At 43.2% G+C, this 26624-nt stretch overlaps 1 long non-coding RNA gene across 1 annotated transcript; it reads right to left on the bottom strand.

Moving 5' to 3' along the window:
• Positions 1 to 1416: 1416 nt before the first annotated feature.
• On the bottom strand, positions 1417 to 26624 carry LOC148045483 (uncharacterized). The gene is made up of 2 exons (XR_015696753.1): positions 23041 to 26624; positions 1417 to 1638 (listed from the first exon to the last, which is right to left on the bottom strand). It is a non-coding gene; the product is annotated as an uncharacterized LOC148045483 (long non-coding RNA).

Below are 26624 nucleotides of genomic sequence, written 5' to 3'. Positions count from 1 at the left end.
AGTCTCCCTTTGGATTAGGTTGGTAATTGTTTTTCTTTGGAATTCATTGGAGATTAATACGTTTGTGAGAGTGTGTAATTCAGTTTTCAGGTGGTCTTTGTCAGCTAGGTTCTGGAGATGAGGGTCTTGGCTACAGAGTTGATCTGTGCAGGGTGGTGATGGGATTATGTGTTTAAGTAGCGGTTGGTGTGTGTTTTTTTCTGGTAGATGGTGTGTCCTAAGGAGCCATTGGGTTTTTTGTAGATTAGGACATCCAGAAAGGGAAGTTGGTTGTTTGCTTCTATTTCCATAGTGAATTGAAAAAAACTGGATAACTTCCTCACACATCTCAACAGCCTACACCCCAAAATACAATTTACTATGGAAATAGAAGCAAACAACCAACTTCCCTTTCTGGACGTCCTAATCTACAAAAAACCAAATGGCTCCATGTATGTATGTATGTATGTGTGTATGTGTGTATGTGTGTATGTGTGTATGTATGCATGTATGTATGTATATCTTTCTTTCTTTTCACAACATCCCATCCAGAGGTGGTATTCAGGAGGTTCTGATCGGTTCTGGAGAACTGGTAGTGGAAATTTTGACTGGTTCAGAGAACTGGTAAAAATCACCTGACTGGCCCCATCCCCATCTATTCTCTGCCTTCCGAGTCCCAGCTGATCGGGAGGAAATGAGGATTTTGCAGTAACTTTTCCCTGGAGTGGGGAGGTAATGGAGATTTTACAGTATCCTTCCCCTGCCATGCCCACCAAGCCATGCCCAACTGGTAGTAAAAAAAATGTGAATCCCACCATTGATCCCACCCTATAATCATGGTTTGAACTATGGGCTGAGCTCACCAAGCAAAAACAAAGCAAGCCACTTTATAAGTCAGTGTAATTGATGAACCTAGCTTACGGGAGTACCGGTATGTTTTCATGTTTTCAGATTCTCCAAATCTGTTGACTGTTACTTCATTCAATTGGTGCAATCTTCATCTTGAGATTAATTTTAATATCTAATGCTTGTGACTCAACTAGTTTTTGCTGTATTTTCCCCTGTCCTTTTCGTAGCCTGGTGAAGAGTTTTGGATAATAAGGAAATGCAACCCTTTCATCTTCTTTTGTGGCATTGTGCCTAACCCTGATATACTGTAGATATTGTATGATGGGAGACAAGGATGATTTCCCCGCAAAGGATCAACATGGTTTCAAAAGGGAAAAAAAGAGATAGAACGTGAAGAAGACTCTATGAAGGAAGGAATTAAAGGGTTGAAAGAAAACTGAGTGGGTGAAGAGACCAGCTGTTTCATCTTCATTTATCAGTGAATGAAAGAGCAATTTTCTCATTGCAACTTGGCAGACCTACAAGTAGCAACAGCAGCTTGTTAAAAGTAGAGGGAACAGTATGTACAAATATTTCACAAAGGACAAATTCAAGCATTAATTACAAATTCTTTATTTCACCAGTTGTGGAAAAATTACATTATGAGATGTTGCAATAAATTAAACTCTAATTATTAGGGTTGCATATGCTTGACTACTTATGGCCAGCTTTGTAGCATAGGCTTTACTTTTAAGAGTGATAAAGCTACTTATATTGCAGGTCATTGACAGCATCTTGCAGATGTTCAAAATAGTATGTATTCTGGAAAACCTATGGAAATGGGATAAGAAAAGAAAGAAAATACCTCAAATTAATATTTTTTTTAAAATCGGGAAAAACTATGGTACCATCTTTCTTGAGAAAATTGTCATGTAATAAAATTTCATTTCTTAAATGCAGCTACTTTGAATTAGATACAGGACTTTTTAATGGCCTTGCTGCTACATGTAAGAGTGTGTTGTCATTATTTGTGAAATTGATGCAGGAGGGGGTGCACAGATAAACCTACCAGTGGCTGGCCAGGTTAGGTGGTCTTAATAGAATGGACCTTATAAATTCATATTAGCTTGGCTTTTCATTCTAGTGCCCTGGAGTTCCAACTTTGACTTGTAGCTTGAGTGAACTTTCTCTCCAACTTCCTCATAAGTATTAAAAGTAGGGCTGAACAGTGTGGCAAGACCCTGTAAAGGAGGGGCACAGGAAGCCAGGCATGAGTGAGAGATAGAACAGAGGTGAGACAGCTAACATTCCAAATGAACTTCTCCTTTTTGAAATGTCATGCTTGTCTCGTGTATGGAAACACCTTGAGAATGCACAGTGTGGAACACGGCATAAAAGTAGTATCCTGGGCAGAGCCCAGGCAGTTCAGATTTTGGTGTGTGAACACGCTGAACTCGATGCATCAAATAAACCTGTTTCTCTCGCACCTTTGTGGTCTCGAGTCCTGGTCTTTCGTAAGTAGATTACAAACCTCAATCTGCTGCAACATTTTTGGTGAGCCAGGCAGGAGTCGAGGGGTCTTTGGGACCCTCTGGAACGTCCACCCCGGTGTCGGGGCTCATCCTGTCAGGGGGGACCTCCCTGGCACCAACGTACCCTTGATCTGAGGGACTTCCCAGCGACAGAGGGCTCTGGCAGCAGCAGTTGGCGATTCCAAGAACCACCAGAGAAGGACCAGAGACCAGGCACCTGAAGGCTGGCCAGCATCGCAGGAGGGAAGCCAAGTACATGAGGCAAGTACTGTGGGGACCCCATTAGGCCCGGACTCCTTGTTGAGCCGGAGGCGAGGCCTGATCTCCCTCGCTAGTTGGAAGGTTTTGGGGAGGATTGTTTAGTGTATGTGTGTTTGTGTGATTGAGGGGGGCTACTGCATTTCCCTACGGTGGCCATGTCGATTCGGTACCCTGGGTCAGAGCCTGTGTGGGGTGACTGCTAAATCCTTGTTGTCTGGTGCCCTGGGAGGACCATGGGTGGTGGCAGCAGTGTTCCCCTTACTCCCTTACAATGTATGTTAAATCATTTTAAAGAAGGGTATATGACTCAGGATTATGGCATTGAGTGGAGCAGGCATGAGCTTAAAAAGTTTTGTGAATCTGAATGACCCACTTTTGGTTTTGGGTGGCCCAACAAAGGCACTTTTGATCCCAACATAGCTTTGAATGTCCATAGGTTAGTGTTTGATCCTGATGTAGGACATCCGGATCAGGCCCCATATATTGACGTGTGGTACAATTTATTGAGGAAACAGCTTGGCTAAAAAATGCAAAGACCAACAGTGTATGCTTATGGCTGTTCGGGTTGTACACCCCAAATGTCCCAAGCAGAGACCACCAATCCTAGCTAGTGCCCCAGAAGAGTTGCCCCAACCACCGCCCTATATGCCCCCACCAGGATCACCATGACCCTCACCCCGACCATGCCAAGGGGGGTTACACCTAGTAGCTCAGGAGACTCGAGGGCATCAACAAGCCGTTCATCTGTGGGGTGGATAGAGCGAGGGCTGGACGTTGTGACCTCTATGATGTCAGAAGAAAGTCCTGTCAGAGGGACAGGGGATGTGGATCCTCTGAGCTCACCAGAATTTTGGGAGAAGAAGGAAGAGGAGATAGAGCAGTTGCTGGGGGCTGTGGGAGGAAAGCCAGAACCAAGTGAGGACCAGCCGGTGGCAGCTAGAACCAGAGCAAAAACAGAGGCTCCTATTTTGACAGCCCCACTTTGGAGAGTGGATCAGTTTCTGGTGGATCCAAGCGACCCCTCCCGACTCTCCACAGCCTCCCTGTTTCAATATGTCCCTTTTACCACTTCTGACCTGCTCAATTGGAAACTTCACTATGGACCTTATAGTGCTAAGCCAAACGAGGTGGCTGATCTGGTTAAAACTATTGTGGACACCCACCACCCTACTTGGCTAGATCTTCAGCAACTAATGGCTACCCTGTTTAATGCTGAAGAGAGGGAGAAGATTAGGATTGCAGTGTCTAACATTCTAAAACCTGATGTCCCTGTTCACACCACTCTGGCTGACTTTAATGAGCAATGCTTCCCTTCAAGGGACCCGAGATGGAGCCCCTATGACCCCCACCAGCTGATTCTGCTACGTAATCATCAACAGTTAATTGTAAGGGCTGTCCAGCTGGGAGGGAAACCAGCCACCAATATGTCTAAACCAAGCCTCATTACTCAAGGAGCTACCAAAAGCCCCAAGGCTTTTTATGCTCGCTTGATAGAAGCCTACTAAAGGTATACTCCTATCGACCCCACCCTTCCTGAAAATGCTCAGATGCTGGCTATGGCCTTTATTTATCAGTCAGCCCCTGACATCAGACACAAGCTGCAGAAGCTGGAAGGGGCACTGTGAAAGCCCCTCAGTGAGCTTATGGAAGTGGCTAGAAAAACCTTTGTCAATAGAGATCTGGTGGAGGAAAGGAAAAAAGATCAAAAGATGCAGAAAAAAGCAGAACTGCTAGCGGCAGCAATTATGACCATGCCAGGAGGGAGAAGAGGAATTAGGGAGGGGGACAGGACCCCACCCTTGGGACGGAACCAATGTGCCATCTGTTACGAACATGGCCACTGGGGAGGGGAGTGCCCCAACCGGGACTGGGCTCCACCCCCTGAGGAAAGGGAAGATGACCGCCCTAGGATGCCAAGGGATTCCCCTCCCCTACCAAGCCGCCCCAGGAGACGTGAATCTCACAGGAGGCCCTTCAATGGCATGCAGAGGCGAAATGGTTTTCAGTCATTGATTCAAAGGATGCTTTCTTTGCAATCCCCATCCATCAGAAAAGTCATCATTTGTTTGCCTTCGAATGCCCAGTCACAGGCAGGAAGCAACAATATGCTTGGACACGCTTGCCTCAAGGCTTTAAAAAAAAACTCCCACCTTATTTGGAGCTGCATTAGCCATGGATATGGAACTTTTAGACATTGTCCCACCCGATGTGGTTTTGCAAGACGTAAATGACTTGTTGGTCACAGGCCAGATGGAGGAAGCCTGTCATGCCAATGCAGCAGCCCTACTGCTCCTCCTACAGGAGAAAGGCTACAAGGCCTCTCGGACCAAAGCTCAGTTAGTCCAGTTGGAGGTTAAATATTTGGGTTACGACATCCAGCAGGGACAAAGGACCTTGGGCCATGAAAGGAAGGAGGCCATTTGCCAATTGCCAGCCCCACGAAATAGGAAGAAATTAAGGGGCTTTTGGGGAGCAGCTGGGTTTTGCCGCATTTGGATTCTTAACTTCGCATTGTTAGCAAAGCCACTCTATGAAGCTACCAAGTGGAATGAAAAGGAACCCTTGAGGTGGGAGAAAGAGGAACAGAACAGCTTTTTGGAGTTGAAGCATGCTCTGACTCAGGCTCCTAGTTTCCTGACCTTGACAGGCCTTTCCAGTTGTTTGTGGACACTAAGCAGAATATGGCCTTGGGGTACTGACCCAAAAGTTGGGAACATGGTATCGCCCGGTTACATATTTGTCCAAACAGCTGGATCAGGTGGCCAAAGGGTGGCCCACCTGTCTTAAGGCTGTGGCAGGAACTGCCCTACTTATTCAGGAAGCCAATAAGCTCACCTTTGGACAACAATTAGACATCTACACCCCCCCATGCTCTTAGAACTGTCCTTGACCAGAAAGGCCATCTGTGGCTTACCAATCCACGAATGCTGAAATACCAGGGGCTTATTACACATAACCCCCTCATCAATCTTGTCCAGTCATATGCTTTGAATCCAGCAACCTTATTGCCTGAACCAGATTCTGAAACAACCCATGATTACTTACAAACAATTGAAGAGACCTATGCCAGCCGCCCAGATTTGAAGAATGAACCCCTCTCCAACCCAGACGCAGCTTCTTTTTACAGATGGAACCAGCTTTCTACATGAGGGCGTGCGAAAGGCAGCTTATGCTGTGGTCACCCTCGATGATGTGTGGGAAGCTATGCCCCTACCACCAGGAACCAGTGCCCAATTGGCAGAACTATATGCCCTCACAAGGCTTTGGAATTGGCATGAGATCTAAGAGTCAACATTTATACAGACTCCAAATATGCCTTCCTAACCGTCCAAGTCCATGGAGCTTTATATAGGGAAAGAGGCCTCATCACAGCAGGAGGAAAAGACATCAAATATGGCCCCAAATTATGCGTCTGCTGGATAGTGTATGGGCCCCCAAGCAGGTTGCCATTATGCATGTCCGGGGTCATCAAAAAGGGGTCTCAACAACTGAAAGAGGAAACAACAAAGCTGATCGAGTTGCCAGAGCAGTGGCCTTGGATCCCCCTTCTTTACAGGCCACCTGCCTCACTCTGTGGACCCCGGCCCAGGAAGAACAACTCCACCATCGTATAGTCACTCAGAAATCCAGCAAGCTGAAGCGATAGGGGCAGAATTACTAGATGGGTGGTGGGTTCTGCCAGACAAAAGGGTGTTTGCTCCCCAGCAGTTGGCATGGGACGCTGTCTCCTCCCTGCATAAGCATTTGCACTTAGGAAAAACGGCTTTACAAAAATAAAAAGGCCTTGGCTCAGGGAGGTCTATATCAACAATTTGTCTAGCCTGGCAGCTGCTGTTTGCTCTCAATGTCAGGTATGTGCTGCTAATAACCCACGTCAAGGCCCAGTTCAGGTGGGAGGGTCAAGAGAGGGCAGGATAAGGATAAGTTTGCCCAAAGGATAAGTTGCCCAAAATTCGTCAGGAAACCCATCTCAAATGGCCGGATGCCCTCAGCATGGCGTTGCTGGCAAAGAGGTGCGCTCCCACCAAGGAGTTGGGCATTTCGCCATTTGAATTGTTGTATGGGAGGGTTCCTAATTTGCTTGGCCCACAGGTGTTGCCCACCCCCAGGTTGCAGACACGGTGAAGCTCAAACAGTTGCAAGCCCTGAATACCATAGTCCACCAATTGCAACAATATGTTCTGTCTTGTCGTTCTCATGTAATTGTAACTCCAGTCCACAACTTCCACCTAGGACAAGAAGTCTGGGTGAAGGACTGGTAGAAGGAACTATTGGGCCCCAAATGGTGTGGGCCGTATACTCTTGTTGTTTGTTCTCCCCTTGCTGTTAAGGTAGCTGAACTTACGCCTTGGATTCATTGGACCCGTCTTAAATTGGCTGCGAAAGCTTACTGGAAGGCCTCCAGTGACCCCGCGGAGCCTCTGCGCCTCACGTTCCGGAAGCACCAGGTGGAACGCCACCTCTTCTGCTGACACATGGGAAGCTGTCGCTTTACGAACAGGTGGTGAAGAACCAGCGCCCCCTGCAGGTGTCTCTCTGGATGTCGACATCCATCGCACGGGCAACGTACCGCATCTACCGTGGAAGCTCCACCCCCGCCCAACGGCCAGGCACAACCATGGAGACCGACCAGCGCCTACGCCAAACTGCGGGCATTAGGAGAGGCCTGATGCCGGCGGTTCTGATCGTGGTTTTTCTCCTATTCATTTTCTCCTATTCATTTCTATTCTCGTTAACTCTCTTTATCTCTATCAGGCAATCCTGGCCAGAACAAAGGGTAAGGCCCCACTGGTGGTGTGGGAGGTTCCAAATGATTACGAGGACCCAACCCCCTCTCCTGCTCCATCCTTTCCTAAAGGGGGGAATGAGGGTACTCCCCAACAACCGGAAGCTAGGCCCCTCACCTCTACAAATGACTCCCCTCCACTGGTAACTTCTGAGCCAATGCTAGAGGAAATGGGTTCAGGGCCTTTCCCCCTTTGCAAAGACTGCTTTTATCAGGGTGAACAGGGACTGCATTTTGTGTATAATGAACGCTGGTTATTAAATTGCCATCTGGAGGAGGGGCTATCCCCCTGTTCAGAGGAGACAGGGAACTATTGGCAGTGCCGAGTGAACCCCAATGTTACAACTTGGGCACCAAACAAATACAATTCGACCATTAGGTGCCATCGCAAAAAGCCCATTTAGAGACCCTTCCCAGAAAGGACAAGGGCTTGGGCGAAGCAGGCACCCCTTGATTTCAGTCTGAAAATGGAATATGACATAACTTATGACCAGATTCCCATAATAGTGGAGATAACTTGTCAGCTTATTGGGGATGTAGGGAATCAGTGGTTTCTACAATGGTGGTCAGAGGATGAGAATCTGTCAAGCATGAATGCACAAGACCTGAGTAAGTACTGGCGCATAGGTATAACGTGCAACAATAGTGCTAAAGCCAGTCGCCTGGAGGTCTGGATAACCCAATCCAACTACTTGGAAACATATCAATGCCATGCGGGGACACTTGACAAGACCCTCAGCAAGAACAGCTATAGCTACCCTAAATACACAGGGAAAGGGAACGGTGGTTCTGGAGCCACTCCTACAACAGGGTAGGAACTCCCGTCCCACGAGGAACCCCTCAGGAGGGTGGGAGGGGCAGCCCACAAGGGAAGGAAAAGGGAGCCCCAAGGGCACCAGGGGCCACACGAGTGGCCATTACCCCCTCTCCATTGGAATGCACTCAATGCCTGCAGGGTCCACAGAAGGACAAAATGGGAATAAGCCACAGACCCCATCTGGCACTTGGGAAGCCCCAGAGAACATGTATTGGATTTGTGGAACACTGGCCTACGAGATCCTCCCTGAGGATTGGTCAGGCTCTTGTGTTCTTGGATGGATAAAACCCTCGTTCTTTCTGTTGCTCATCCAATCACGACAGGTGCTAGGGGTGTATGACTCAGTGGGCTCCACCAGTCAGAGATTTATCAATCCTCTCCACTGCCACTGCCACTGCCAAACTCCGTACTGCAGTGTACCAAAATCGATTGGCTCTTGATTACCTCCTCGCAAGGGAAGGAGGGGTCTGTGGGAAGTTCAACTTGTCTAATTGCTGCCTTCAAATTGATGAGACTGGAAGTGTCATTAACCAGCTCACCACAGAAATGAGGCAACTCACTCATTTCCCAGGGCAGGAATGGAAAGGATTTGATTTCACCTCAACTTTTAACTCCTGGTTCCCAAAATTGCCTGGATTGCAGGCCATCATTGCTTTGATTGGCCTGATTGCAGCAGGATGTGTAATCATCCCCTGCATCATGCCAATCTTTGTCCGTGCCATCACCAACTCTTTGTCCCTCTTGGTGGAGAAACGGGCCACTGCAAAAGTCCTGGCCCTAGTGGGACACTCAGAAGAAGGGAACGAATATGTTGGGCTCATGGTCAATAGGGAACCTGACGTTTATGAAACTACACAGTAATCTTCGGATTGGGTGCAGTTTCAAAAGGGGGGAATGATGCAGGAGGGGGTGCACAGGTAAACCCACCAGTGGCTGGCCAGGTTAGGTGGTCTTAATAGAATGGACCTTATAAATTCATATTAGCTTGGCTTTTCATTCTAGTGCCCTGGAGTTCCAACTTTGACTTGTAGCTTGAGTGAACTTTCTCTCCAACTTCCTCATAAGTATTAAAAATAGGGCTGAACAGTGTGGCAAGACCCTGTAAAGGAGGGGCACAGGAAGCCAGGCGTGGGTGAGAGATAGAACAGAGATGAAACAGCTAACATTCCAAATGAACTTCTCCTTTTTGAAATGTCATGCTTGTCTCGTGTATGGAAACGCCTTGAGAATGCACAGTGTGGAACACGGCATAAAAGTAGCATCCTGGGCAGAGCCCAGGCAGTTCAGATTTTGGTGTGTGAACACGCTGAACTCGATGCATCAAATAAACCTGTTTCTCTCGCACCTTTGTGGTCTCGAGTCCTGGTCTTTCGTAAGTAGATTACAAACCTCAATCTGCTGCAACAAAATGGAAATTTACAATGAGTACTCATTAATGTGTTTTAAGAAATTTGCTATGATTGAATTTCTGACCTTGAAGGAGTCTCTCCAATTTAAATTGGTAAACCACTCAGAGTCACTTGATTGAGTTGGGTGGCTATAGAAATTGAATAAATAAATAAGTAAACAATTAAAGAAAATTGACTACCAAATCCAGGTTGTATATGGTTTTAACTTTATTGAGATGAGTACTAGTGTATTGCTGGGCCCCAAAATCTAAAGATGGTAATATTAATTGTCTCTTTAAGTGGGTGGTCTATTACAGCAACCAACAAATTTCCCATAAGAAAGATCATGAACTGATTAAGGATGATCACTGCATCACTCAAAGGGAAATTACTATCAACCTTAGCATTTCATTTCATTTAATGTGAGTCACATTATTGCTGTTATTTAACATTGTAGTTTTGGGGACAATGGAGTCCTCACATGCTGTTTAAGGGTTGAAATTTGTAATTCTTGTCATACTATGAGAACAAAGGTGAGGAATTTCTTCACAGTAGTGTGGGGGCTAATGAAACATGAACTCAACATTGTGATGGAGAAATGAAGGATCATTCTGTGGAATATTATCACAAAGCTTAACGTGACTGGGAAGTGGGAGTCAAATCAAAGCCCATGCTATGGTAGGAAAATTTCATGTTTATGGTTTCTTGGTACATAGATGGTGTTATTCATATGAATTTCCTTGAAGCTGTCACCGCTCTCAACTCAAGAGGACTATAAGGCAACATTTGAAGCCTTGAAACAATACCTAGATACACCCATGTTACACCTATCCTCCGCGAGCTGCACTGGCTCCCCATTGGTCTCCGGATCCGCTTCAAGGTGCTAGTCATTACTTTTAAAGCCCTAAATGGTATTGGACCTGGCTACCTGAGAGACTGCCTCCTGCCATTCACCTCCCAACGACCAGGTTGGGCCTCCTCCGGGTGCCGTCAACCGGACAATGCTGGCTGGTGGCTCCCGGGGGGGGGGCTTCTCTGTAGCTGCACCAGCCTTGTGGAACGAGCTACCTGCAGAGATCCGGACCCTTACCACTCTCCCGGCCTTCCGTAAAGCGACCAAGACCTGGCTGTTCCGGCAGGCCTGGGGCTGTTGATTAATATCCAGCCCCACTTGATTGAATGGATGATATATTAATTTTAATAATTGTGTTTTTAAAATTTTTATATGTTTTTACTTTTGTTGTGAGCCTCCCAGAGTCCCAAGGGAGTGGACGGCATACAAATCTTATTAAAGTTGAAAGTTAAGTGGCCTTTGGAAACACAAGCATGTCTTTCCTCATTCTCCATTTAGTCCATGCAAAATTCCCCTTTTCCAAAACTGAAGGAATAGTTTCAGAGGCATTCATTTGTCTCTGTGGGAGAAGTTCAAATTGACTGGTTCTGCTGGGTATGATGAGACCAAACAATGAGGAAAACGAAGAGCAACCCTAAAACAAACTGATCTCCTCATGGCTCAGCAGTGAGATTTTTCTGCTTGTCTATTGTGAAAAAGGTTAGCTGAAAGATGTTGATGTTCATGCTTGTTGATAGTTTGTCAGCTGCTCTAGGCAAAGCAAGAAGAGAAATATGGATGGATTAGCACCCTCGGAAGATGATGGAGATTGAGTGCATCCCCATGCAATGATCAAGCAGGCAACTGCAGTTCCTTCCATCTGTTTCTCTTACATTTAAGCAAAAGACAGAGTCAGCAAAAATAAAAAAAATAAAAAATCAGGATTTTTTTTTGGTAAAGAGGGGTGGGGGGGAATAACGTTTTAGACCATTTGGAAGAACGTATATGGCATCCTAGTAGCAAACGCAGTTGACAGACCTGAGATGTCAAATGGCTTAATATCAGTTATTTTATAGACACACAGAGGAGAAATTACTTTTAAAAAATTATATTAAGCATTTTTTCCCATGGAATAAAAGACAAATTGAAAAGAAACAAGCAAATGCAAGAAACAAAAAAAATATTGAAGATATACACGATCCAACCTTGTTTTCAGCAGATAATTACATTCTTATTGTCCCTCCTCCTCCTTAGGTGTTATATAAGACCTTTCAGATCAATAAACCATCATCTCTTTCTTCTTTCACCAAAAGATCCATCTAAGATTTTCAATCTTTCAAGAAAGTTGTTTTTTCTTTGATCAAACAGGTCAGTTGTGCCAATTTCAAAAATTTTGACATTCACAATCTATCTCTCATTATTCTTCCATCATTGTGCATACAATAGTCTTGATGCAGTTACCATATTTTAAAAAATCAATCTACCATGAATCCTTTTTAATTCATTATCTTTAAGTCTCAATAAAAAGGTTGCACAGAGGAAAAATTACAGGCACATTTGGTTAAGACATTTGAAACATTCTCTTCCTTCCTAAAGTAATTTCTCTCTACCTTTTATTACCTTGTAGGGCTTCCTTTGCCAGATTAATGAACTGTGATGTAAATGTTTTATTTTTCAGGCTCTTTAATTAAATATTTGGGCAATAACAGTTTTCTTCTGCCTTTCTAGCAAGGAACAGAATTGGGTGATGGTGCTATAAACCAAGCCCTGTAATTAAGCCATTAATAGGATGGATTGTAGTAGCCACTGTGGCAGATACTTTGAAATTTAATCCTAAATACAGTTAAATAAGGGAGATTTCAATCATGAAAATAATTTTTGGGGAACTAAGTTCCATCTCCCCCCCCCCCCCCGGATAAATCACAAGTATCCCTGCCTCACAGTTGTTCAGATTAGTGATGAGAATAGAAAGAACAACCACTCCAGTGGTTCTATCGATTAATCAATTTTATTATCATATAACATTTCATGAATTCCATCATCTTAGTAACATGAATGATATTAATTCTTATGAGAGATTTTCTACTTCCATACCATTTGTGATAGAGAGGAAAGGGAAGGGGAAGAATAAACTAGGTTGTTTTAAAAATTGGGAGCTATAAAAATTACTTAGATACTGCTCATAAACTATGCGCTAATATATAGTCTTGCTCGCCCTCTGCAGTAAACCCAACAACGAATCTTCTAGCCTCTCAAAGAACAGTAATTCCCTTATTGCATGAGATTTATAGCTCCAAGGTTTATTAGTGTTTATGAAATGTAGTTTGGAAGAACCAAAAAAATTAGGAAGGGGGAATGGTAAATAATGAAATCCAATATTGCTTTGGAGTTGATTGCTAAATAAATAGAAGCCATTGAAGTGGAAACAGTTGACACAATAGAATAGAAAGCTGAAGATCTCAAACACTCTGTCCCATCTGTAGAAGATGATCAGACTGAACCCGAAGGAGGGGTCAAATGAATCATCAGTCATGAGTCTCTGAGAGCTCACAAGAGATCTAAGTCCAACCCTCCTTGAATTTCCTCCTAATCTTGATTCCTGCTAATTTCCCTTGACCTTTAGTAGTTCAGATTCTTGTAGAGAGGTTAAACTTACAATAAATCTTTGAACACATTTGAACTGCCTGGATCTCCCGATTTCCCTGGTGCTTGGTACCATCAGCCCTATAGGCCTTCACAGTCTTGTCCTGCTTTTTGAGTTGTGATAACTTGGCATGACCCACTGTCACTACTTACTTGAGTCATTTGGCATCTGCCCCAGTGTTCAGTTTCCATTTTTTTTACTACTGGTTTATTTGTGTGTGCATGTGTGTGTGAGACGCTTATGAGCATGCGCGACACATGCGCATGTGCAGAAGCATCCGGGCAGGTGCTGCCACTACCGGTTCACCCAATCCAGGCTGAACCGGCAGAAACCCACCTCTGATCTACCTCTATATTGGGGCATGAAAGAGATTGGATTCTCACAACCTCACTGTCTTTCTGGCAATAAAAAGATCAAAACACAACATTTAAATAATTTGGTATTATTTAACACCAAAGGAGCATCAGATGTGTGATTAGAGAATTCACCTTTTCCTCCCCATTACCTGTGGGAGATAAAAATAATCTCACAGGAAATAAACAAAATCAAGCATGTTAAAAAAATGCAGCAGATAAAACAATAAAATTGATAAGTCCTGAAAAATATGAAATAAAATATAGTGTTCCAAGCAGACCACAAATGACTCTAGTTCCCTCAAAAGAATACAGTCCAATATACAGACTATTTAAAGAGTATAATAAAATCAATATGTTCCTGCTCATCCTGAAGATAGGGAAAAAATGAAATTCACTAGTTAGGAGCCCTGGTGACTCAGTGGTTAGAATGCAGTATTGCAGGCCCACAGCTTGGAGTTCAGTCCTGATAGGGCTCAAAGTTGACTCAATCTTCCCTCCTTTCAAGTTGGTAAATGAGACCCAGATAGTTGGGGGCAATATGTTGATATTGTAAACTGTCCAAAGATGCTGTGGGGACGTATACAGCACACATCAACTTATGACCACAACTGAGACCAACATTTCTGTTAGTAAGTGACACAGTTGCTAAGTGAGTTTTGGCCCATTTCACAGCCTTTCTTGCCATGGTTGTAAAGTGAATCATTGTAGTTATTAAGTAAGTAACATAGTTGTTCAGTGAATCTGGCTTCCCCATTGACTTTGCTTGTCAGAAGGTTGCAAAAGGGGATCACATGACCACGGGACAATGCAGCCCTCATAAACATGAACCAGTTGCCACGTGTCTGAATTTTGATCACATGATGCTGGAAAGGTCATATATGTAAAAAACAGTCATAAGTTACATTGTTCAGTGCTGCTGTAACTGAATGGTGACTAAGTGAACTGTTGTAAGTCAAGGACTACTTGCCTAAGTCTAAAACTAAGTCTGTCTAAATGCTGTTATGCAGAGAAACAATAATTAAAAAATCAGATGGTTTAGCATCACACAGAATAAAGAAGGAAGCCTTCTAACGCAAACACTGGCTAGAATTCTCACCACTTTTTCTATAGCAAACCCCCCTTGCTTTTCTTTTACCCAGATTTCCCTTTTCCCTGGAAATCTCAACTTTAATCTGAGATTCTAAGAACCGTGACACCTCTTTTCAGCCTTGATCAACAACAATTTCTTTATTTTTAGAGGACCAAAAACATTTCTGTGTTCCAAGAAAGGAAGTAAGTTGGAGTAATTCTGTACTCATGTGACAAAGAATGTGTTTCCCTTGGGAAGGTTTGCTGTGGATGTGAAAGTTTGAGCCTTGAAAGTTGAGGGGATCGTTACAAGAGCCATAACTTTTGACACGGATGAAACTATGTGGTATACTGAAAAGTCTTAAATTATATATTGTTGTTGTTAATTGCGAAGTCATGTCCGACCCATTGCGACCCCATGGATAATGTTCCTCCAGGCCTTCCTGTCCTCTACCATCCTCTGGAGTCCATTTAAGGTCAACCTACTGCTTCGGTGACTCCATCCAGCCACCTCATTCTCTATCGTCCCCTTCTTCTTTTGCCCTCAATCTTTCCCAGCATTAGGCTCTTCTCCAGTGAATCCTTTCTTCTCATTAGATGGCCAAAGTATTTGACTTTCATCTTCAGGATCTGGCCTTCTAAAGAGCATTCAGGGTTGATCTTCTCTAGAAATGACCGATTTGATTGCCTTGCAGCCCAAGGGCCTCGCAGGAGTCCTCTCCAGTATCCTAGTTCAAAGGCCTCAATTCTTTGGTGCTCAGCTTTTCTTATGGTCCAACTTTCAGTGTCATACATTGCAATTGGGAAATATATAAAATATGGTTATATATAGTCAAAGGAAAATGTAATGAATTTAGAGTCTTGTATTTCAGGTATTTGGGGAATTACTACATGTACAATTTTCTACATCTTTTCTCATATAATATTTCCTTATGGTGACAGTCTAGGGATATGTATACAACTTTCAGTCTCCAAAGATGTTTACCGTATATACTCGAGTATAAGCCGAGTTTTTCAGCCCACTTTTTGGGCTGAAAAAAGCCGCCTCGGCTTATACTCGAGTCTACAACTGGATCCGGCAGTGCTGTTGCCTGTTGGAGGAGAGGAGATGAAACAGCCTGCCATCGCCGGCCACCGCCAGCCCCGCCGCTCTTCCCGCCCCCTTCCAAGCCCCACAGTCCAGCGGACGGAGCAGAAGCAGCCCCGGGGCTTCGCTGCCGCTCCCTGCATTTTCTGGACGGGGATCCCTTGGAGAGGGGATTCCAGCCTGCCATCGCCGGCCACCGCCAGCCCCGCCGCTCTTCCCGCCCCCTTCCAAGCCCCACAGTCCAGCGGACAGAGCAGAAGCAGCCCCGGGGCTCCGCTGCCGCTCCCCGCATTTTCTGGACGGAATAAAATGAGGTGAAAAGAGCCAAAAATGTGCCATTTTCTCCCAAGGAATCCCTGTAACTCTGCTTCTCAGCCTCCATTCCTTCCAGTTGGCAAAGGCATTCAGGATTTGGGGATGGAGGGGGGAGTGTCTTCCCATTCATTGGGGGGGGGGAGTTGAAGACCACTGAACCAGATTAGGGAGTGTGCTAAAACAGGAGCCAGGGAACCTGAGAAAGGATCTGAAGTGGCATCTGTGAATAGGCCCAGGTGGGAAAAAGGTGCCCAAAACATCCAAGGAGTTTGGATTATTCTTTATACTATTGATGTTGTTTGTATATTTTTCTCATGGATTGCACCAGTGAGGCTAAAACCAATTTTGTTGTATACATGATGTACAATGACAATAAAGGCTACTATGCTTTTAAAAAGAGGTTGTTTTTTTTTTTTTTTAAAGGTTTCTTCTCTGGTAATATTGTACTTGCTAACCAAGGAAGGAATCCCCTCTCCAAGGGATCCCCGTCCAGAAAACGCGGGGAGCGGCAGCGGAGCCCCGGGGCTGCTTCTGCTCCGTCCGCTGGACTGTGGGGCTTGGAAGGGGGCGGGAAGAGTGGCGGGGCTGGCGGTGGCCGGCGATGGCAGGCTGGTTCGCCTCCTCCTCCTCCAACAGTCTCGTAGGAAGGAATCCCCTCTCCAAGGGATCCCCGTCCAGAAAATGCGGGGAGCGGCAGCGAAGCCCCGGGGCTGCTTCTGCTCCGTCCGCTGGACTGTGGGGCTTGGAAGGGGGCGGGAAGAGCGGCGGGGCTGGCGGTGGCCGGCGATGGCAGGCTGGTTCGCCTCCTCCTCCTCCAATAGCACTGCTGGATATCCGCCCAACGCTGCGGGGGCGCCAGCGGGAGCTTTGGCGGCTTCACCTCAGCCGCAGTGCTGGGCAGCAAATGTGCTGGTGCTGTTGGAGGAGGAGGAGGAGGCGGCAGCAATAGCACCTGAGGACAGGACAAGAAGCAATGGAAACTTGTCAGAAGGAGACTCAAGCTGGAAATAAGGAGAAATCTGACAGTAAGAACAATTAAAATCCTAGGAAAATGTCCTTTCATGAAAAATTACTTTTTCAGTTAACTCTGCCTGGCATTAGTTGGGCGAACAGAAATATTAGTTGGCCAATTCTAAAAGAGAGCACCAGAAAGAACTTAAAAGATTTTTTAAGAGAGCTGGGTTTTTCATTTATATTATATGTATGAACAGAATTAACACAAATTGCAGATACCAATCAAACATAAAGAAAAAAAGGATGAAATAATGCTCATTTTAAAAAACTCAATGAAAATAAAAACAATATACCAAGAAGGTGGCATACTGGTTGTGATTTGATCTCTTCGGGGGATCCGGGGGATCCCCTATACAAGTATTTTAATATTGCAGACTTGCAGTATTATAAGTCATACTGATATTATAGAACACTTTAATTAAGCGGGTCCCTTGGATAAACATAACTTTGAGTTTCAAATAACACAGATTTTTTATTTTTGAAATTTACCGGTAGCTGCTGCATTTCCCACCCTAGGCTTATACTCGAGTCAATAACTTTTCCAGTTTTTTGTGGTAAAATTAGGTGCCTCGGCTTATATTCGGGTCGGCCTATACTCGAGTATATACGGTAGTTGTCCCTTCCTACCACACCAATATGGTCATTCACTAGAGACAGAACTTTCTGTAAAAGTATATTTCTACATCCTACTGATTTCTGGATATTGTCATTTCTAATGTTATTAATGTCTGTAATTTTGTGTTTACGGATTGGTTTGCCTAAGAAATGACATTATAACAGATGATAGTGATCCACTTAACTGTGGCAAAAAAGTCATAAAATGGGGCAAAACTCTCAAAAAACTGTCTTCCTTGGCATCAGAAATTTTGGACTCAATTGTGGTTGTAAGTAGAAGACTATCTTTACAAAGAATGTTAATAGTTTAGCTGGGAGAGATCACTGCTCCACTTATTGGAGAGTTGCTTCTCATCAGAATAAATTGTGTTCAGTGAGGCAAGCTTGAGATCTAGTATTATTACACCTGAGGCAGCTCAAATATTATTCATTTTCTTTCCACCTTGGAATATCTGATTGGCTTTCTATAAATATCATTGAAAACCTTTTTTTAAATTAATCAAACAAAAGCCACAATTTTTGTCAGGTTATGAGACAAAAATCTTGGCTCTTGTCTGATAAATATATTTTAAAAAGGCCTACAGAGTCAAGGATTACTGCATCTTGAGAATTAATTCTTTTAAAAGGGGCGTCTGTGTGAAGCTCTCCGTATAAATCACTTGAGCTTTCACTGCAACTAATAAATAGAGAAGTGACTTCATCAAGAGAAGGCACTTATTTCACAAAAACTCTGGGTAAAGAGGCTAAATATTATTTTCCCTCAACATTGCCCTTTGTTGAGATTGCTGGATTTGGTGTGATAAATGTTACTTTCTATGATGTTAAGAACATCAAGTGGTACATGCTGTCCCTTCACAACTGCTTGTTCCCTAAGAAAACAAATGACAGTTCCCTTTAGTGTCATTCCTTTTTTAAAAAGACTTTTGTCTCTGAGATTTATCGCAAGAGCTTAGTAAGAGATTTGTAGCAAGCTGCACTCAGCCTTTAGGCTTGCATACCCATTCAGTGCCACAGCCATAATTCTCCTAGAGTGGAATGACAGAAGATCACAGTGGCTAATAATGTATTATGATGATACTGTCTGGACAAGAAAGATTGCACTCCATTTGCAGCATCTCATTTAGATTACAAGAAACTTTTCTTGCGGAGCAAAAACAAACATATTTTTCTAGTCACAAACAATACTGAGTAAATTAAGCAAAAGCCAGGAAACAATCACCATCATCATCATCTCCCAATGAGGCACTACCTTGATGCGGTTGGAGGCAAATAACTGCCATAGGCAAGAAAAATCAGAAGATGCGAGGCTCAAATTACAAACTATAGGCAGAATCTCTGAACTTCAGTCCAATCAAGAATGCTTCTTATCAATCCATCAATGGAGAGACTGCTGTAAATCAGTCAACACCTGGCAAAGAAGTAGCAGCGCTGTTTTGGACACAGATATGGGACAAACCAAAAAAATACAACCAGAACGCAGCTTGGCTAAAGGAGGTTAAAATGAATAAAAATGAAGTTGAAATAAATAGCAACAGAAATGGTGGAGAAAAGAGGAAGGAACATATAAGAATATATATGTATACCTATACGTATACAGGTAGTCCTTAACTTACAACCATAATTGAGGCCATAATTTCTGTTGCTAAGTGAAACATTTGTTAAGTGAATTTTGCCCCATGTTACCATCTTTATTATCATAGTTGTTAAATGAATCACTGTAGTTAAGTTACTAACACGGTTGTTAAGTGAATTTGGCTTTCCCATTGACTTTGCTTGTCAGGTCGCAAAAACTGATTATGACTCCAGGACATTGCAACTGTCATAAATATGAGTGGTTTGCCAAGTGTCTGAATTTTGATCACATGATCATGGGGATGCTACAAAAGTTAAGTGTGAAAAATGGTTATAAGTCACTTTTTTCAGTGACATTGTAACTTTGAACAGTCACTAAATGAACTGTTTTAAGTTGAGGACTACACATGTAAGTATATGTAATATATATGTATGTGCGTATCTCTCTCTCTCCCCCCATTCCCTCCCTCTCTCAAATACAAGCACAAATTGTTGATAAAGCTTATCTGAGTCTTGACCTGAAACATTGGCTTTGTTTTTCTATGCAAATATGCACTTTGTATGTCTGTTAGATCTATCTACATGGATAGAATGTGGCTGGCTGGTTTTTAGAATCAAAGAATCTTATTCTTACTTGATTTTGCTAGGTACTTACTTTAGTTAAAAGAACCTGGCAAACATTGTGATACTTGAATCCACTGTGTTTCACACAGCAGTGATGTATTGGATATCAGGTGTCACATTTTCATATTCTCACGAAGAAAATGCTCTCATTATAGCTTTAACTGAGCTAATTGTAACATGTAGACCATGTATACTTTTCAGATCATTTATAATATGTCTGTGGAATGAGCAATGAATAAAGTTTGCCTGGGAATAATTGCTATGCTCTGCTCAGATCACACCTTCTTATTTGGCCATACTTCAATAGCTATCATAGTCTCTAAACATCTGATCTGCTGAGATCCAATCCCAAATTGAAGGAAAGCAGAAAAGACTTTGTTGGCTAGCCTACTACAAGTTGATCTCAAATTAAAATAAATCCAAGACATATGAATATTGTCATAGGATTTTATTTCTCTTTTCTTCTTTATGCCATTATACAGAGTTCTTAAAGTCTTTAACAAACCTCCTTTGTATACCCAGTAGGGAAAAAAAATATCCAGGTCACTCTCTTGGTTTATCATTTATATTTCCTTTTTAAATTTTAAAACCTCAGCCAGGCTTTTTTTGGAGGGTGAGGGGGTAGATCCAGTGAAATATTATTTTCTATCATTTTCTTGGCCTGACAGATGTAAATCCATGTTCAATACCATATCTATCTTGTCAGATAAAATTTCTTTTACATCCAACATTTCTTCAGTAACATCCTTTGGATCTATTCCAGGGGCGTCAAACTCAGGGCTGGGATTCAACCAGTGTAACAACCTGTTCGCTGAGCGTGCACTTTGCACATGCACAGTGCATTTGAAAACAACTCTAAAACTTATCTTCTACTGTAGCCCCATGAGTAAAACAGCTGAGGCATGGCAATCTGCTCTGCGGTGCCTATCAGCTGGGTTTCAAGGAAATATAGGACAGACTAGCGCAGAGGCGGGCCAACTGATCGTCAGAACTACTGGTTTGCCCGAACTGTTCCAAACTGGCTGAATCCCACCCCTGCTCAAACTTGCATCATCATGTGATGTATCAGGACTTTTTTCCCCTTCGCTAAACTGGGTGTGGGTGTGACCAGCAGCATGATGCATCTGGCCTGCGAATTTGACAGCCCTGATCCATAGAGGCAGACATCATTACTGACAATGTTGACAATGTTGCCATTATTTTCTGATTCCATTCTTCAAAAATCTCCTTCAGTATTTTTACTCTCATAACGATCTTGCAGCCTATATATCTTTCTTCTGCCTAAAATCTTTAGTCCCTCTTACTGTCCAGTTTTTGAAATCATGAAATTTATCTATGCTGTGTCTTGTAAAAACCAAAGAGGGTTTCTATTTCCCCTTTACTCTTTGTAATTAATTCCAAAATCTTATTGTAAGAATTTCAATCCTAGTTTTACCTTTATCTTTACTCCAACCATAACTTTCTAATATCAAAATCTCATTTAGCTTTTTGTTACTTACCGCGTTTTCCCGACAATAAGACATGCCCTGCTAATAAGCCCAATTGGGCTTTTCAGAGCATGCGCCATAATAAGCCGTCCCCCGAAAATAAGCCTGCCCCCAACTATTTCAGCGCATGCGCAACCAGTCCCCGCCATTACCACTGTACCACCTACCGGTACAGCTTGTTGGGCAAAAAGAGGGCCCACCGCAAAAATAGCAGCAGGCAAAGCACAGTGCTTCCACCCCGCATCCTTCCCTCCCATGCAAAAAGAGCCTGCCACAAAGAGCGGCAGGCCAGCAATGTGATCCCCCCCTCCCGCCTGTTCCTTCTCGTGCAAAAAAACACTGCCCACCCCACCTCAATGGTAAAGGCATCTTGCCTGGTTCCCTTCCCCGCCACCCCTTTAGCAAGGGGTGGCAGATGGGGGGGAGAATAAGCGAGGCGCGCCTATTACATTTCCAGGTCTGTTGAGTTCTTCACCCTTTCATCCAGTGAAGCCCCTTGTAAAAAAAACCTTGTGAGTTGAAGTCATGAGTTTTTTTTACAAGGGGATTCACTGGACGAAAGGGTGAGGAACGCAACGGACCTGGAAAGGTAAGAGGCGCGCCTTGCTTCTCTCCCCCCACCTCGCTAAAGGGACGGCGGGGAAGGGAACCAGGAAGGCTGCCTTTACCATTGGGACGAGGTGGGTGGTGTTGGGCCGCGAGGCGCACCTCTTACCTTTCCAGGTCCGTTGTGTTCCTCACTCTTTCGTCCAGTGAAGTGCCTTGTAAAAAAAACCTTGTGAAGTCATGAGTTGTTTTTTTTCAAGGGGATTCACTGGACGAAAGGGCGAGGAATGCAACGGACCTGGAAAGGTAAGAGGCGCGGCTCGCTTCTCTTCCCCACCTGCCACCTCTCGCTAAAGGGACGGCGGGGAAGGAAACCAAGCAGGCTGCCTTTACCATTGGAGTGAGGTGGGTGGTGTTGGGCCGCGAGGCGCACCTTTTACCTTTCCAGGTCCGTCACGTTCTTCGCCATTGTGTCTAGGGAAGTCCCTGGTAAAAAAAAAAAAACCTTCTCGCGACTTCAAGAAGTTTGATTGAACTTGCGAGGTTTTTTTTTTTACCAGCGGCTTCCCTGGACACAATGGCGAGGAACATGACGGAGCTGGAAAGGTAAAAGGCACGCCTCGCTTCTCACCTGCCCCAGAAAATAATAAGCCCTCCCCCTATAATAAGCCCAAGGCCATATTTTGTGGGGCAAAAGAAAATAAGACCCTGGGGGAAACACAGTATTTCAGGTTGTTTAAATTCTTAGCAATCGCACTTAGATTTATATACCATTTCATAGGGTTTTACTGCCCTTCCTAAGCAGTTTACAGGGCCAGCATATGCCCCCAACAATTTGGGTCTTCATTTTACCAACCTTGGAAGAATGGAAAGCTGCGTCAACCTTAAGTCGATCAGGATCAAGCTCCTGGCAGTTGACAGTTAGTGTGTAATACTGCATTCTAACCACTGCACCACATCTCTTAAATTTATAATTAAAATTTATTTTGTTTAGGATCAAAGACAGACTTGATGTTTCATATTTGTCATTCTAAAAGTCTCTAATTGCTTAGAAATAGTTAATGGGAAATTTCCTAAAGTAGTTAGAATGTGAGTTTTGCAAATTTAGTGTCCTTTAACAGTCTCCATTTAGTTATGAGCAAAATGGTTAATCCCATTGTCTCCTAATACTAAAACCCACAGAAAAGGACTCTTCTATGATCTCATGAGGAGCAGTCATCGGGAGCATTTGTGGGCAATCTCCTTTCCTCTTCTTATCTGGAGAGATCCCAAGAGACTAATCTACTCACCTGTTGTTGCTTTTTTGCTGTGGTGATCGGCTTTGCTTTCATAGAACCATCTTCAATTCACCATAACTTCCCTTGAAGCCATAAATTGACAATATTCTGGATGTGTAAGCCTTTATAAAATTATCCTCCCTCATAGTTTGATCAAAGAAATATAAGTTCATTCTATATCTTGATGGATGGTCTTTTTCTAAAATAAAAAGCACTTTTTATATAATTTTTCTGAAGCTCTCACAAGGGATTTATAACTTGTTGCTTTATTGACCCCATTTTCCCATTCATAGACTACAGGAAGTCTGGACTTACAAAAGTTCATTTAGTGACTGTTCAGAGTCACTAGAGAAAATTGACTTATGACATTTTTCAGAGTTACAACCAGTGGTGGATTTCAATTTATTTTACTACCGGTTTGCTCGTGTGTGTGTGCTTGCTTCTGCGTCCGGACAGGTGGGCGGAGCCTCTCACCACCGCCACTACCGGTTCGCCTGATCCAGGGTGAACTGGCAGAAACCCACCTCTGGTTACAACCTTTGCAGCATCCATATGATCATGTGATCAAAATTCAGATGCTTGGCAACTGGTTCATATTTATGACCATTGCTGTGTCCCAAGGCCATGTGACCACCTTTTGTGACCTTCTGACAAGCAAAGTCAATGGGGAAGCCAGATTCACTTAACCACCATGTTACTAACTTATCAACTGCAGTGATTCACTTAACAACTAAGGCAAGAAAGATTGTAAAATGGAGCAAAACTCACAAATGTCTCACTTAATAACAGAAAAGATTCTGGGCTCAATTGTGATCATACCTTTAACCACATATGTCACCCACTTTTTGAACACTCTCCTGCAGTTTTGGTAAGAATCTATATTTGGTGCAACCTTTGGTAATAAAGATGTTCTGTATCCCCCGTCATATTTTTGACTGTCAGGATGTAAGTAGAACACAGGAACAAGATATTCTTTCAAAACAGCACAATGTATTAACCAGTGCAAATATTTAGAAAGCCAAAATGGAGAAATGCTCTTGGGCTAATATTGCCATGCCTGAAGTCATAATGTTCTGAAAAAGTCCTGCTTTGTTTACGTTTTGACATATTCCATTGGTGAGGTCTTGGCCTGACAAGTTGAGGTCAAATCCTCTGCTGAAAAGCCTTGAGCCATCCAGATTTATTAAGTAATCTTGATTGTAAAATTGACTATGGAGGTAGAGCGCTAGGTGAATTATTACATTAAGAAGAACTGACTCTAATTATGTTGTAAAACTGGGTTACGCCTTTTCTTTTTCGCCATTTGGATTTAATCCATGAGCTGCTTAACTAACTCTTAATATAATTACATATCTGAACATTAAACCAGTTTCCATTGTTTGAAAGCAAGGCGCTATATATATATATGAGAGATTTAGGAAGAATTATCCATTTAAAACGAGCCACTTTGTGTTATGTATTTATGTAACAAATCTGATGGCCTTCTTCAGGTTCTCATTTAGGATAGCTGCAAATAATGAATGTGAGAAAGCTTTTTTGTCTTGCCTTTCCACCCATAGTTTCCCATTTGTCTACTTACTTCTAGATTAAAAATAGCTGGGCAGTGGTTAAAGACACAGGAGGGAGAAAATACTACTCTGTACAATACCGATGAAATGTAAAGCATGGAAGGTTACCATCCTTCTAAGTGTTGGTCTCATTGGTTTCTTAATATATCACACCAAATAATTTATCTTTTTTCTTGGTTAGGGAACTCCCCCCCATCCCCCAAACAAATGAATTTGGCTTGTTTAGGTTATGATTAGGGAAAGCAAAGGAAGGAGGCAATCGCACAAGCAGCATGCTCCATCCCATATTTGGGTAGACCAAGTTGCCCTGATAGACCGGCCTCACCAGAAAAAAAACATCAAGGAGGCAATATTTTCAAGCATGTTAATATATACTTGAAATAAGTGTTTTCAAGAAAATTTCATAAAGCCAGAGTGGGAACTTCCTTATCTTGCCTCCGATACAGAAGGCAAGGCGCTTTGCTGATCTTAAATTTCCCATGTTATTTGCAACGCAAGCAGCTATGTTTTTTTTTTTTTTAAGTCAGAACTTGTTTTTCTAGCAATTTTGCAACAAGGTGCTAGAGCTAATTCTGGGGAGGTGAAGCCATTTGCTGTTAGCACCAAAGGCTTTTTTCCCCCTCTGTGATTCATCCATCACATGCAAATCTGTTCTATTTAAGATGACTGTGAACTGAACCAATCATGTTATCATCTGGCATTCCTATCCAGTACTTCCAACTAGCCCCGTATTTATAGAATGGCCATAATGTTAACCAATCTGGTTCTGAATACTGTATGCCTATTGCTGGTAGGTTTGGCTGTGCTGCCTTAAAACAAGATGCACTGACTTGTATTCTAGACCGGCTGGACTTTCATAGGCCATTAAACACATTCTGAGTCATGCAAGTAGCAGACAGGAAAGATCTAGCTCTGCAGAAGCTGGAGGAGATCCAAGAGAAAAGGGAGTGTTGTTTTGCCTACTGTTGTGAATCCTACCGATGTCTTGAAAAACAGGGCTGGGTTGATTTAGTGTTCAAAGCTCATCTTTTCAGTGAGAAGTGGAGCAGTATCCTGTCTTAGTAGCAGGCTTCCAGGCATTACCAGATGCTCTGCAAATGCTCTTTCTTTCACCCTAGCTGGGGATTTACAGGAGCCTTGAAGGTGATAGAACTACAGATCTGACTTCATTATTTTATGAATATGAAATCCCAACATGGGAACAAAGCGAGATTTAAAGCTGCAGTCATAAATATATTTACTAAGGAAAAAGCCCCAGGAAATACAGGGAAACTCATTTCTGAGAAAATATGCACAGTCGTAAGTCTTCTGACTGTCATGAACACTCTTCCTCACAGCACTCTTTAAGGTAGCTTCCCTAAAGCCAAACAGAAAGAATACAGCAATCTTCTAATGATGTGTGGTTTGACAGCCCCTGAATTAATACTGATTGATTTATTTGTTTGCAAATTTTACACGGCAGCCTATATTATATAAAACTACCCTAGGCAGATTACAAATACACCATAAAGATACAGGATTAAGACTCTTAACACATCACCAGTGCTACTATATTGCCCTCTCAAGAAAAACACCAAACAATGCTAGGCTCCCCTCCCCTCCTGTCCAGTGTGAGGGAAAAACCAGGTCTCAGCAACCTTCCAGCTGAAACTGCCAGAAGGGTAGGTATCTTTTATTTTGAGAATTTAATTGCCCTAAAAATGCAGATCAGGGGGATCTTCTAAGTAGAACAAATGGCTGTTATTGGAGTTCAAATTTGTATGCGGCAACCATTGGCATACGGTACATAAACTGACCACTAGAAGCAAGAAATATAGAAACAGCTGAATAGGCTGTTTACTTTGGTGTGAAGACTGAAAGGAGGTCATCAATCATCCTGATCACACCCCTGGCTTACTCCAAGGTTAACCTCCAACTTCACATTAAAAATGTTTGCAACTTCTGCTGACATAAGAGGAGCTTTGAGGTAATTTCCAGGATTTTATTTCATTCTGGTAACGGCTCCACTCCAGGAGTGAAATTCAGCAG

The sequence above is a fragment of the Thamnophis sirtalis genome, unplaced genomic scaffold, assembly GCF_051295495.1.
Source record: "Thamnophis sirtalis isolate CommonGarterSnake01/CBP01778 unplaced genomic scaffold, rThaSir2_p1.2 scaffold_5, whole genome shotgun sequence".
NCBI lineage: Eukaryota > Metazoa > Chordata > Lepidosauria > Squamata > Natricidae > Thamnophis > Thamnophis sirtalis.
The sequence above is the reverse complement of the archived record's forward strand: the minus strand, read 5'-3'. Positions and strand labels throughout refer to the sequence as shown.